We start from the raw sequence: 14607 nt of genomic DNA, 5'->3' as shown, positions 1-14607 counted from the left end.
TGTGGGTAAATCAGTAAGATTCTTTGTATGTGTATTTTCACAAAGGTGGCTTTATCAAGGTTCACTGATTTTTTTTTTTGTACCTGTATATGCGCATTGCACTTGCAAATGGAGCTGCTAGGAGCAGTACCAGATACCGCTCAGCCCAGAAAGGTGCTAACAAAGTTATCCCTTCAGCTGAGGGGTCTGTTGCCAAGACTTCACTTTTTAAAAGTGGCTGAACACCTGCGGGAGTTCCCATTACCTGCAAAGTTCTGGAGAGAGCACAGAGCAGCCTACAGTCTTGAAGAGGCACAAAGGACACAGAGTGATTAGTGCTGAAGGAATTAACTGTCCTCTATAATTGCAGGAAACCCTGTTAAGTGTAATCTAGGGAGAACCTAGAATTCATATCAACATTTATCATTTGAAATTTCATGCTCAAGGTGAACAACATGTTCCTCCTAACAAAGAGTGGTTACCCCTCTTGGGCTTTCATATCAAGACAGCAGTGGCTTTCCTTACATACTACTTCAGGCTTTGCAACTGATTTGCACTGCCTTAAGGCCACTTCTGCTAACTATAGCTTTCTCCTTCTGCAGGCCTCAGACTTTATCACAAAATAGGGGGTTTGCTGAAATGAGATGGCAAATTTATAAGGTTGAACTTCTACAACTCTAAAAAATACCTGCAAAGTTAAGTTCAAACACTGATCTCTAATATAATGGCATTTACAATGGGTGAAACACCACAGCTCAGTTCAGCAGGGATATGTTGGCCTAATCCTAATTTAATGAAACAGTTTCCTGTCCTTCAAAGCTAATTAACTTTAATTACATTTATATGAGACATGTGACAACTCTACAGTGCTGACAGAATCTGTAAATCTTACCAGGGATGGCAGCTGTTGTGCTGTCCCTAACTGCCAAAGTTGAGAGATACCGCAAAAATGGCCAAAATTGGGGAATTGCTTAGAAAGTGAGCTTTAGTATCAAAAGAAAGATGTTCAGGTTTTTTCTTCTTTAATGAGCAAACTAATTTTGAACCTTCGGCTGCGAAGGCTCTTATGAACTTCTTCTGAACCAGCTTCTACAGTCCCAGTATCAGGTTTATATTTGTAACAGTAAAATGTAAAGGTAAATAGGCTGATATAAAGGCATCAATGAGAAAGGGAGATATGACACAATTGTTATTTCTCTAGCACTCAGTGTGACAGAAATACCAGAACAAAGTAAGAATAAAGCTTGCAAGAGTTTCCAGTATCTCTAATATGAAGCGTGATCTGTTAGAATCATAAAAGGACTGTTGCCTTCCAGTCTCATTCCTTTCAAATAATCCATGAAAGATCTGAGAAGGACTATTGTGCTAAAAGATAAATCTCACAGGTGCTTTTCTTCCCCCATACTATTAGTCCTGATTTCCTCCCTCTCATTTCCCTCAAGAAATTCCCACACTTTTGTTCCTCCCTCCTGGAAGAAGATAAGGCATTTTTTTCCCCATTAAAAACCTATAAAGGAAAAAAAAGAAAGGGTGAGGAAGGAAGGGAAACCTGAATGCTGTGTAATTAAAAATACTCATTCTGTTGTTCTCAAAGAGAAAAGTTGGCTAGACCGATGAACTAGATTGCTGTACGAGCATCATAAGATGGGACCACCTAGTTTTGTTCTCAATCCTACCTTAGTTTTCCCTTTTGGTCTAAGTATTCCTGACTCGGTATGACTTTAGGTTATCACTATAGTATCAAAACACCCCAAAAACACTAATGAATTCATTTTCCTTGTAGCTGGTGGACAACAGAGACACAGAGCATTAGGACCCTTACTCGAAACAGTGTGGGAACACTAGGCGCACAAAAGGACTCAATCCTCTGATCCACAATGAAATCTCTCTCACATACATTTCTCTGTCTCATTCCTACGTTTTCACCTTCATGCTTTGATCCGCACCACCCCTGCACTTCTTTTTGTCCAGTAAACACCACCCATTCTCCTCCTATAGCTATCCTAACTGGCGTTTCTATTAGAATCCACTGAAACGTTACGTGCCGCAAACAGAAGCATTGCTAACCGGTTGCTCCGTCTACTCTGCACCACGCAGGCTGTTCAAAAAGGAGAGACTTTCGCCTTCCACCCTCACAGAGGAGTGTGCTGACAGCACATGAAAAAATGGCACCGTGACTTCCAGCCAGCCAGCTTGCAGTTGGCATTATCCCACACAGAATGGACACACAAAACCGTGGCGCAGGGATCAGAGAAGAATTTGTATGCTCTTGGTCAAAACGGCCCCGTTCCGTAGCCGTCAGATAAAACGTACTCCCGGCAGCACCCATGGCTTGGGCTGTGCGGTGTGGCAACCCTGCTCCTTCAGAAAGCGGCAGCAGGAAATACAAGTGGGCAGGCCTATGACTTTGTGTTTCTGTCAGCATTGCAGCTTTGCACACATAGATTCATTTACCCACATTTCTTTTCCCTTTGCTTTGAGCTGTATAAGCTTTCAGCAAAATACCATTATTGTATGCCTGAACGACATCGCTTATGGGGAATGTATGCTTTATGCTTTGACAGCTCTCACAGTTATTTTTGATGTATAATTTTTACTTTTTCATTATACAATATTTTTAGTGATGTATAAATTCATATGCAATATTACTTTTTTCATTCCTACCTAACGGTTTCCTTTGGGAAGCAGAGTTTTCAGTAGCCTTTATCTTTTCATAGTCACATCCGTTCCTTAGGTTATCAGCCAGTTTAAAGCAGAATTGTCTTTGATCACAAACGACTCAGTTTATATCACTTCATTTCCCAACTGTTCCATCCACAGTTCAGTGGTATTACGTAGATCTGTAACATTATGGTCAAGTGGTCCCAGCCTAGCACTTGCCCCACAAAAGGACATTCTTCTCAGGTGGAATTATTTCTGAATGAGATAGCAATGAATGGCAGTAGGGCAGCAGTATTTACATTTATACGTAATTATACAGTCACGGAGTGCAACCCAACGTATAGATATGTGTATATGTCACACGTCACTAACAATTATATTGCTGTATGGCCTTTTCAAAGACAGTTCTGATTAATGGCTTAGATTTTAGTTTCTTTTCAGTTAATGAGTATATTTAAGAATTTTTTGTGCACTAGCATATATGTATATAATATATGGGAAATAATTAGATTTAGATTAATAGCTAATAGTTACAAGTTAATTAAAAATTGATTTTAAGGTGTTTTCAACATATTGTGACTCTGCTGGAATTCTCTCCCCCATTTTTGGGTAGCGAAAACTATCAATGCCAAAAAGTGACCCAAAATAAAACATCAGATGCAATTCCAAGGTGGCCAATGCCCTCAGCAAGGAAAACATCACTTGCAGTATTAAAATGCAATTTTAAATAAAAAAAGCTTTCATTTTTCAGTAGCTCCTTCACTTGAAAAGCAATTTTACTTGCAAATGAATGCGTAAAACGGTGAGAGACTTCAGGAGAATCTCCACCACTAATTGACAACTTTTCGGCAATTCAGCTGAACTCCAGCATTTGATCTCCTCAAACAGGAGAACAGGATCTTAGCCAGAAGCCTCTAAATAGTACAAACATTTGTGCACTTTTACAAGGCAGGTAAAGACCTAAATTTTGTTGCTAATTAATTTTATATTTCCTTTGGCTACGCAAAGAAACCTGGAGCTGTTCAGCGTTCACTGAATGGTGGGGTTTTGCCAAGTATTCAGGTATGCTATTAGCAGAACAAGCCAAAAGAACTGAGATCATGCTTTCTGTAATACCTACAGGGAAAAGAGTCAAATTCAAAGCAAGTACATGCAAAGCAAATACATACACACATGAAGTGGAAAGGGAGAAAGGAGTACCAAAGCACCCGAGACATTTACAAACATGTAAAAATCTTAAAACTAACATTAGTCCAGAATTAAGACAACAAGAACAAGGCTATAGTTCAATGACAGCAAGTACCAACCTACTCCAAAGAAAAAAATATTTAGAAGAAATTGAGGACAAAATGCTAACCTGATCAACTTGCAAATACATGAGACGTGGTTTGTGCTGTGCACACACTGTCCAAATAGGCTATGTAAGATTTAACTGGTTGTTTTAACTGAGCATGGCACAATATGACAAACTTTCCTACATACCTACACTGTGTAGGTGTGATGCCCTGGAGAGAAACAGACTGATGCAATGAGTACAGGCAGGACATTAAATGGAATATTTTTACCTTCAAAGCTACTTCCCCGTCTCCTTTTAACCTGCACAGTCTGTTTCAGTCCTGGTTTCAGCTGGGATAGAGTTAATTTTCTTCCTAGCAGCTGGTACAGTGCTGTGGTTTGGATTTAGTGTGAGAGTAACATTGATAACACACTAATGTTTTAGTTGTCGCCAAGTAGTGCTTACACTAAGTCAAGGACTTTCCAGCTTCTCGTGTTCTACTGACGGGGAAGGCTGGAGGTGCACAGGAAGCTGGGAGGGGGCACGGCCGGGACAGCTAACCCTGAATGCCCAAAGGGATATTCCATACCATGTGGTGTCAGGCTCAGTATATAAACTAGGGGAAAGCTGGCCAGGGGTGTGCTGCTCGGGGACTGACTGGGCGTCAGTGGGTGGGTGGTGAGCAATTGCCTTGTGCATCGCTTGCTTTGTATATTCTTTTACCATTATGATTATTACTACTACTATTTTATTTTATTTCAATTATTAAACTGTTCTTATCTCTACACATGAGGGTTTTTTTCCCTCACTTCCACTCTTCTGATTCTCTCCTCCATCACATCTTGGGGGGGAGTGAGCGAGCGGCTGTGTGGTGCTCAGTTGCTGGCTGGGATTAAACCGTGAGAGTTTTTTCTTAAAAAGATCTTGTAACTCAATTGAAGAACATCTGTGTTCATATAAACTTTAAAGATACTTAAACCCTGATTACCATAAACAAGTATTCACTTCCCTCTTCACCGATCAGCATAAAGCAACAGCATCTCTTACTTGATTCTCAGGCCACAAATGAAGGCCAGCACTGTTTTCTTCTTAGCCAGTGAACAAGTTAATCTGTTCAGCTGATATTAAACGGGTATCATTTATTAACCACAATACGAGTTATCAAATATCAAACTACTTTTTCTCCTCCAGAAAGACTGAAACCACCAGTTGCATGATTTGTCCGTGCAGCTTTTTTCATTACAAGACAATACTACAAAACTCTACGGCTAACACAAGCATTTGAATGCAGAGCTGTCTGGGGAGTGCAGGGAAGGGTGTGTGTGTATTGCTGTCATGTAAAGAGGTTAGCAAAATTTAGGTAAGTGCACTGACATCTGCGAGGTTCTTCCCTACATATTTTGTTTCAGGGTTTAGAACTGGAAATTTCCTATTCTGAACAGCATCAGGCAGCTTCAATTACACTTAGAAAAACCCCAACCCAAAAAACCAACACATTTTTATGCTGTTTCTTTTAGTTTGACTATAACAGGTTCCTGTTCATGTCACTTCATTGAGGTCTATATTTTCCACCCAAACTGAATTTAAACTTACAGAGGGGCATTCAAGTTTGTCATCAGGATGGCCCAAATGTATTTGCCTCTCACTTTAGATAAAGAATGTTTATGATACAAATACATCGCAGATGCACAGTCAACTCTAAAGATTTATCTGTTAACTTCTGATGACACACCTGCTGGAGGAAGGATTTACTGGCCTGCTCTTTTTAAGGTTACTTAAATGAGGCAAACATTTAGAAGAAGAAGTGGAATCAGATGTTGTTATTTAGCCGAGAACCATCATGTCTGAGGTTATTCAAACAAACAGATTTCTATTTACAGCTTCAGCTTTCCAGTCAGAAATCTGGTCAAGAATTGCAGTCAAGTTTTCCCCTAGTCACAAGAGATGCACTCATTCTTTCACCTCTGTTTCATATGATCCCATGTTAAGTAAACAAGCCATGCCTTGACAGTATCAGAGACATACAGCTATCTAAGAATCTACTATGTGGATCTATTGCTGATAAAGGCATATCCTTACTAAAGAGATTTCAGATTTTTCCATCCTAAATCGCCCACAAAATAATTCCCAGAGTCAAGGCTCTCTTCTCATCCCATCACTGATGGCGCTAGTTTTGACATCAGCTCACTACCATGCGATACAGCGCTGCAGCCGGACTAGCACAGGGATCTGCGCAAGTCAGGGGCTGCACAGAAAAGTGCCAAACCAGAACTTTTGCTTTGTTCAGCAACCAAATAAATCCTCACAGATGCAGATATACTGGTATGATTTTCTTCTCTTAGTTCAGCAACCAGTTCTCCTTACTGGTATAACTGGATCCAGCTGAAGAACTTAATTCATGTTTAGATAACGCACGGGTTCAACTATCTTCATCTCCAAGTTTTATGAACTAAAAAAATCTCTTTTAATTGCTAAGGAACTGGATGCAGGAATAAGGTTCCATATGTCTCTGGTATATCCTGCATACTCTGCCTCCGTTCAAGCCTTATGCGTAGAAGTTCCAGACTTTAACAGGGGCCAACGTTAACAAGATGCAATCCAACTACACATGTTCGGAGACATGAATAACCATCTGAGACAAATGGCCTTGAAATTACATGCTTACGGGAAAACGTTAAGTTGTATATTAAAACATACAAAATCCTGCTTTATGGTCCCTGAAGACACGGATATAAATGTGCAAGTGCACAGAACATTTGCATCATTCTCCTGCCCACGATCTGTTACGCTGCAACACAAGTCTGGGCTTGAGGCAACTGTGTTCCTATGCCAAAATTGTATGGAATGCACAAAAAGGTCAAGGCTAGGAATTTATGTGTTTCACAGTTATTTAGAAATTACGGGAAAGAGAACTTGGCTACTCCTGGCATTGCACAGGTGTAGTTAACTGAGAGCGTTCTGTGGGTCAGACTTTTTCAATCAAAATTCCACTTTATCAGAAGCAACAGCCCTGTGCCTGTGATTATTAGAACTGAAAAGATAGCTCAATCGGGGGAAAGAAACGAAGGGATCACCTTCAGAATTCTTTCTTTGCACCACCTTTCCATCAGTAAAGCCTAGGCTTTATGGTAGAGGAACATTATCTGAAAGAAAGAGAATTAATAGTAACATATTTAGACTATGTATGTGGGGAAGAAAGTAAGGATATTACACTTGGTTATGCTCTTCAGCGGAACAAAAACATCAAAAATTGTCACAGGAAGTGTCATTTGAACTCTTAACCGTGTGATAAGTAAAATGCTTCAGAAGCTAAATGGAAGAGCTCACTGGCTGCTCTATCCATAAGCAAACCTGAACTCCCCAAATTTTGAAGTGTATGTTGTTATTACCGTTATTGTAAACAGATGGTGTCCTCTAACTGTAGCAGAGTATCTGGAAACAATTAAACAATTAAAATAGCTGTGTGTCTGAATAAAAATTCATAGACCTAATGGTGTAGGAATTATCATCAAGTGAATGCTGAGACTGTAATAAGTGTAAGAGAAGCAGGCTCAGCACAGCTGCTTAAATTTGTTTAAACTAACAGATGAGACATAGCAGCAGTTTTAAAATGGTGAGGCTGCCAGCGCAATAGAAGTCAGCTGAAAACAGTGCTGTTCTAGGAAGGGGGCTTCGCCTTACCTGAGATTTAAATGAACATGACGAGCGATGGCCTGTACTACTAATGAGGTGTTACGAGTAGAAAACAACGTAACTCCTGGCCCAAAGCCTGTTAACACAAACATGTACGCTAATGTACCGCACAGGGACTACATAGCAAAGATTCATGCATTGTCACAGAAGCTAGCCTATAAACATGTCAAAAAAGGGACAGGAAGACAAGAATGGGAGATGCCACAACAGGAAACGAAAAGGATGATAGACAGAATGATGGAAATGTGAGAAGACGCAGCAGGAAAAAGAAAAGGGATAATGAGAAGAAACAATCTAGACAATTCTCAGAGAGAAGCGATGGGCTGACTCTGAACAGCTGCCACCTACATGGCACTGTCAATTTTTTGTGCTCTCAGTCTTGTACCGTGAAAAACACTGCTCCACATTCTTACTGTTTCTCGGGAATTAAACATAGTAACAAATGCTACAGCATTCAAATTAAGGAATGAATTTTTCCTTTTGAACAAAATAAATGCCTAAGAAATCCTTCAGGATTAGTGGCAGCTCATGAAAAGAGTGTCCCAACAACGGCTTTCCAAAGCAACACATTCAGCTTTGTTTGTGGGCAAAGAAGCAGTCTTTCCACAACACAGAGCGTGCTACTCAAGTAGTAATCTGTCAATGCATGGAAAGTTAAGAGTGTCTGGACAGCACAGTGGTGGGTAATGCAATACAGATGATTTCACCTTTAGGTCTCCAGTTCAAAAATATTCAGCCCAAAAAGTGTCATCACCTGATAGTTTTTACTACTTATATTTACAGTACAAGATTTCCCAGAGGGCCAAACTGAGATCAAGACTTTCTCTCTACTCCCTCCCTCCTTGTGCTAGGCATTGTGTCTATACTAAGGAACAGACCTTCTCTACAGATCCCATATTGTAAACAGACTACAGGTATGAAGGAAAAAAGCATGGGAGACTGAAACCTGTTGTCAAAATTCAGCGAGTCAGACATAAAAGTGATTCTGACTCCCAAGCTGATGACATTCTTACTTGTGTTTTTTGTGTGTTAGGATAGCTTCTCCCCCCTGCCCCCTGAAGGCAAAATGCACACATGCGCAGCAAGATCCGAGCTCCAGGATACATCAGGCTTACTAGACGAGTGCATATTTTCCTTTCAGCCAATGTGGAAGAGGGCCGATACCTCCCAGGAGTGCTGGGCTTGCCGTGCACAGGCTGCAGAGATGATCTGTGTGCACAGGAAGCGCATCCAGGATTCCCAGACATCCAGCCACCTGGGCTGAGCTACCGCTCCAAATGTCTGGAAAACCTGGGCAAAGGTTTAAAACAAACCCCAAAGCTCATTTTTACATAGACAAAGCATCCACACCCAAGATATGACAATCTGAGAAAGGAGTCTTTCTTAATGATTTGATTAAAAGGAGCAGGAATTCATGCTCCCACTCTGGTCTCCTAATAAGAGAGCCACCTATGATTGTAATTATATCTAACAGCAGTAAAAAAGCCTTGAATTCTCTCCTAACTCTGAAGATGGCCTTTCTAGGTCAAGCTGACACGGTGGGCAGAAATCCTGCTGAAGCTTGGATCATAGCATCCATCAAGCGCTTCTCATGGATGCCAAACCCATTTGTTCTAAACAATTGCACCCTGTTCTCAGTAAAATAATAATTAAAGAAGTATTAGAAAAACCTGAAAGCCTCAAAAATGAGGAAGCCCATCCAGAACAAAGCCTCAACAGCATCAAAGAGCTCTGGGTTATGTCTCTCTCTCCATCTCACCATATTATATCTCATATAATCAGCTGCCTCATCTCACCATTCTGCAATAACAAGCAGTAATTCTCTCACTACAATTCCATTTCCACTGTAAATCACTTCAATTCTGACATCTTCACTGAGGCCTAAATAACATGTGACCTTATCTAACTTAAATGTGGTATTAATTTTAACAAGAAAAAAAATGGGTTATGAAATTCAGGAGCTTAGGGTAACTGGAGGGATATAGGTCTGCCTCAGGGGGTAGCATATGGATTTCATTTTCCCCACATTTTTCACCAAATTTTAAGAACTACAGTAATGTTTTGCTATAGGGTAGCAGAAAATCATAACTCCAAATCTTGCCTAGAAGAATCAGGGGTCTGAAAGATGCTCTGGGCAAGAGAAATCCAGAACAGTTGAACAGTTATTGCAAAACCTTACACAGACCTGATTTCTTTCCAAGCTTTTTCACATAACTTGCAGAACCTTTAAAAAATGAATTGCCTTCTTGTTTGAAAAATAAGAATATTCTCCTATTACGAAATATAGATAAAGCCCAACTAAAGTGTAGAATGAAGCCCAAGAAGTTAAGCTGCTATAACCATAAGTCTAAAAACTGATCCTTTATGAGACCTTTGAGATAATTTGTCAAAAAACTTTCTGATTCTTCAAGAGGAACTTTCTGAACTTCAGCAGGAAGGACCTCTCTCATCCTACACATCTTCCTGCCTTTCTATGCATAGTGTTTCTCTCTTCTGTTGTTTGTTCTCTCCTAAACAACGTTTTCATGCCACCTAGCAGAGACTGTTGAATACCCATACGTTCAAAAAGAAAAAAAAAAAAAAAGGGAAATCTTGACTTAGCACTAACACATATGGTAAGGACAGCCTGGACACATGCGCACATACACCCTGCTACATATTTTATAGGCGCCTTAATCAGAAACACCTCATTTATTTCATCGCTTTTACTTGTGCTATTAAACAAAACATCTTCATTGTCTCATTTTAGGAAGTTTTCAAATAAGTTGCCTAAAATGCACTTATTTTTGTTTGTCTTAACACCTAACCTATTAATTTTATTGCATATCCCCAATTCTTGTGTTTGAGGAAAATAACCCAAGCAAACCAGGGAATATTTAATTCCTGCTTGCCTCTAACACAGTCCTCCCTGCACTCCCTCCAACCATCTTTCCTAGTGTGGACAGTCCAAGGCTACTCCAGCTCTCCTCCGGCTCTGCACCTCTCATTATCCTTCGCCCTTTCACAGATTCTTCTAATTCTGTTACATCCCAAGTCAGAGAAAACTAGAAGCTGGTAGAGATATATGTGTACCTGGGATTTACGTAGCAGACTATGTTGTTTTCATGCTTTGTTCTGATTCCTTTCGCCACAATTCTTAACATGTGATCTGTGGTTTTGATGACTGTACTGCTAGGCACTAAAGCAATATTTCCATAGACCTTACTGAATTGTGCCTATCTGGCACTAAGGAATTAACAATATATCCCTCTGCATATACATACTTGCATTTTTTTTTTTCATTTGCATCAAATTTATCAACACTGATGAAAACAAAAGGTGAATTTCACTTAGTGAGCACTGCAAGTTAGATGTGGCCATTATTTCCACTGTTTGACCGAAGTACTTTATGATATGCGTCACACTGGGGTTTAACAGACTGACCCTAACTTGTATCCTTAGTGGAACATTCACAAAAACCTTGCATCGAAGTCAGTCTATCTGCAGCCAAAGAGCCCAAATTCACACTACTGTTACTTCACTGATGGCAATGAGTTATATGACAGGCAGATTTGGCTTTGAACGTGCATCAGGCAAGACAGTAAATTCTAGAGGGACGGTGCCAGGTATACAAACCAAAAGTAGCTTGTCCCTCTGTACTTACAACGTAAGACACAAAACAACACATCAATATAGGACAGGTGACCAGAAGTAAATAGACTGAGACAAGCTGATTAGCATGATGGATGGTCATTTAAACTGCTGTCAAGTTTGTGGGAATGAGAGAAAGAACTTGAAAATAACAAGTTTTGGTTTGCAGGTCTTTTCATATACTCCCTTCTGTACGTCAGGTGCCACACCTAAGAAAGGCTGACCATAGGACTTCAGAAGTGTAGTGAGCGTGAGCGAATTAAAGAAATAATACTAAAAAAAGCACTAGACAAATTCATCAACAACTGTACGATTAGATCTCTCAGTAAAAAAGTGAATTAAAACTAAGTGGTTACTACGATATTTACTAAATCTGGGTAGCAATGAGGTAGAGAGTTTGCATTCTTCCTTCCTGCTAAGAAGGTCGCATGTCATTTTTCAGGCAGCTTCATCAGCTGCCATAGAAGCAGCTGTGACCACTTCCATCCTATTGGTAGGAGAAGCGATGAGACCTGGAGCACCCCTCCTCACACAAAAAAGTCCTGTGCCATGTCAAAGCCAAAACTTTTTCCTACTGAAAGCAGACACATCTCTCCTTCAATTCACGATATATCAAAAACTCAGCTCAAAAAAATACCAAACATAGTAACACAAAGGCTTATAGAAGGAAGGACTCCTTACACATCATCTCTCCCCTGTGCCCACCAAAAAAAGCCCAAACAAGTGCAGGAAGGGCATCCTGCCGGACTATTAAAGAGCTCGCAGCCAACAGTCAACACATTAGGTAATCTCATTATCCACTGCCTAGTGCCAAAGGCAAAACAGGTGCAAGGATACCAAAGCAAGACGAAAGCACAACCTGTTAACAGAAATCTGCAATTTTAAGGGCATTAAAATATTTCCAAATGTTCAGAGAAAAGCCTCACAGTGGAGCAGACGTTTATTAATGGAAAAGTAGGAGAAAAATGTGAATTGCTGGAAAAATGGATCATCCTTAACACACAGCTTGTTTTTCCCTTTTTGGGTTCAGACTATTAACACTAAGACTTAAGGGCTTGCGTTTCGTTTTGCTGCCCACAGTGAGGATCAGGAAGCAAGAGTCGTTATCTTTTGTGTGTCACATTACTAAGTTTATCATTTCCGGGGATTGGAATGCGCTTGCCTTTTTCAGACTCAATAAGGTTGTTCGACAGCAGAAGTCATGTCACAATCACACTACCCCTTCAACTTCCACTAGGCCACCGTTCCCAGTTCAGGTCTGGAAATAACTGCTATCAGAAATAACTATCAACCAGTAGCAAATTCTGGTGAAGTTAGTGAAATTACACAGCTAGAGTCAAAGTGAGAATCAAATCTTTTTCTTGAGCAGCCACTACAATGAGACCCTGAAATCGGTATCTGGTGTATTGAAATATCTGGGCAAGAAAATGAAGACTAGTAGAGTTCCAAAGGTCATGGTTTTATAGCATCACTTTGATTCTCTGATACATTTTCTCAGATATATAATGTCAGAATTTAGCTGAATTTAGTTTTGTGCATTCCCTCAGTCCCCACGCTCAAATTACACAATGCCCCCCCCATTTATTACAAGGTACATAAACACCTTAACATTGCTCTTAATGAGCAACATTCTTATGAAACTGAAAGCCTCAGATTTTTGTTATTAACAACCACTTTCAAGTAAAAGACACCAAGTCCCAGAATTGCCATGTAAAAATAGTCTTCTATTTCACTTCTGTATTCAAAATACAACTTATTTTCATCAAAATTTACTTCCACAGGCCACCTGCAGATGCTGCAGGACACACTGATGGAATTTCAATTTCAAAGGATACCTGATGTTCAGAGCTTGTAGTATGAAGACCACATATGTTTTTTATTTATACATTTTATTTATTTATTTCAATAGAGCCATAGGATTTGCAGGCTGGAGTTCTACTGGAGGGAACGCACGTATGTGAAAGGAACGTTGTACCACCTGAGAGTCAAAAATCTCATAAGAATTATTTACTAGCACTTTAGATACTTTTTCACATTCAAAACACAATAACTCTGCCTAATTAGTCTTTAACAGCCATGATAAATTGGTTGGCAAAGATATATACAGAAAGTGAATGATAGAAGGGGGGAAAAAAAAATGAAAAAGGATAGCTTTAACAGTTCAGACCAAAAGCCTATCTGCCCCAGCATCCAGTCTGTACTAACTGATGGACAAGGGAAAAAGAAACAGGAATGGGACAAGAGAGCAAGTGTGTGAATGATTAACAGTGAACCGCAGGAGTTCTCAGTGTAACAGCTGATATTTATACCCAGGACTCTCAGCCTTTCCAGCGCTCGCTTTCCAGTAGATCACAAGCTCCTGAATCATTTCATGAGCACACTGTGGGTTGTGCAGCCCATGTCATCTCTGTGCTCTGACCAGCCACCTCACCCTCAGCGAGCACAAAGCAGGATGGACATTTCAGTATCCCTCCCAGTTAAAATAATGTGGAAGATGTTTAGTCATGCAGACTCCCAGATTAAGCCGGGAAGCTCTAGGGCAGGAAACTATTAACCACACACTTGCTGCCTTACATGTGCACATATGCCCTTTTCTAATAGAGCCAGAGCTCTCCAAAAATACACAGAAAGTTGTTTCCTTCTTCTGGCAAAATTCCACATAATTTAATTTGCTTGGCTCATCTGTTGCTCTTCCCTATATCATAAAACGGGCTCACACTGTGCCTCCTATAATCCTGAATACAGAATTCTAATGTATTACTTGTTAGCTTTCTTCAGGAGCATGGTTTAGTGGTTTAAACGGAAAACTCAGAACAGCAAAGCCTGGTTCCTGACCTCAGCCATGTAACTGCTCACCATGGTTCGGTTTCTTGGGATTGTTTGCTGAAATAATTTAGAAACGCATTTTGCACATTCTTTCCTTGCCCATGAAAAAATATCCAAAAAATCTTTAGAAGTTTTGTTACCCACTTATAAATACTTAAATTCACTGGTGGAAAAGGCTGTGCCAGCAGAAAGCGAGTACGTAACCTCTTGGTTCCATACCACTCAGCTGTGCTGGGGGCTCTTACACAACCATTTGCAAAAAACTTTCACCTTGGCAGGAAATACTCTCGGAGCTTCCGATTCCTGACTGCGGATCTCCTCAGAGAACTATTTCTAGCAGGTACGTCTGCTATTTAAGAGGCAAACTTTAACCCTTCCACCATCAACCTGCTCTCGCACAAACTTATGTGTCATTATTATGTGACACATTATTATGTGTCAGAGTCACGTAGACTGCTTTAATGAAAAAAGTCTTTCCAGAAGTTTTTGTTGAAACATCACTGCGAAGACTGTCTATGTACAACTCAGAAATGCCGTGTTTT

Source organism: Phalacrocorax aristotelis, chromosome 11 (assembly GCF_949628215.1).
Source record: "Phalacrocorax aristotelis chromosome 11, bGulAri2.1, whole genome shotgun sequence".
In the NCBI taxonomy this organism is placed as follows: Eukaryota; Metazoa; Chordata; class Aves; order Suliformes; family Phalacrocoracidae; genus Phalacrocorax; species Phalacrocorax aristotelis.
The sequence above is the reverse complement of the archived record's forward strand: the minus strand, read 5'-3'. Positions refer to the sequence as shown.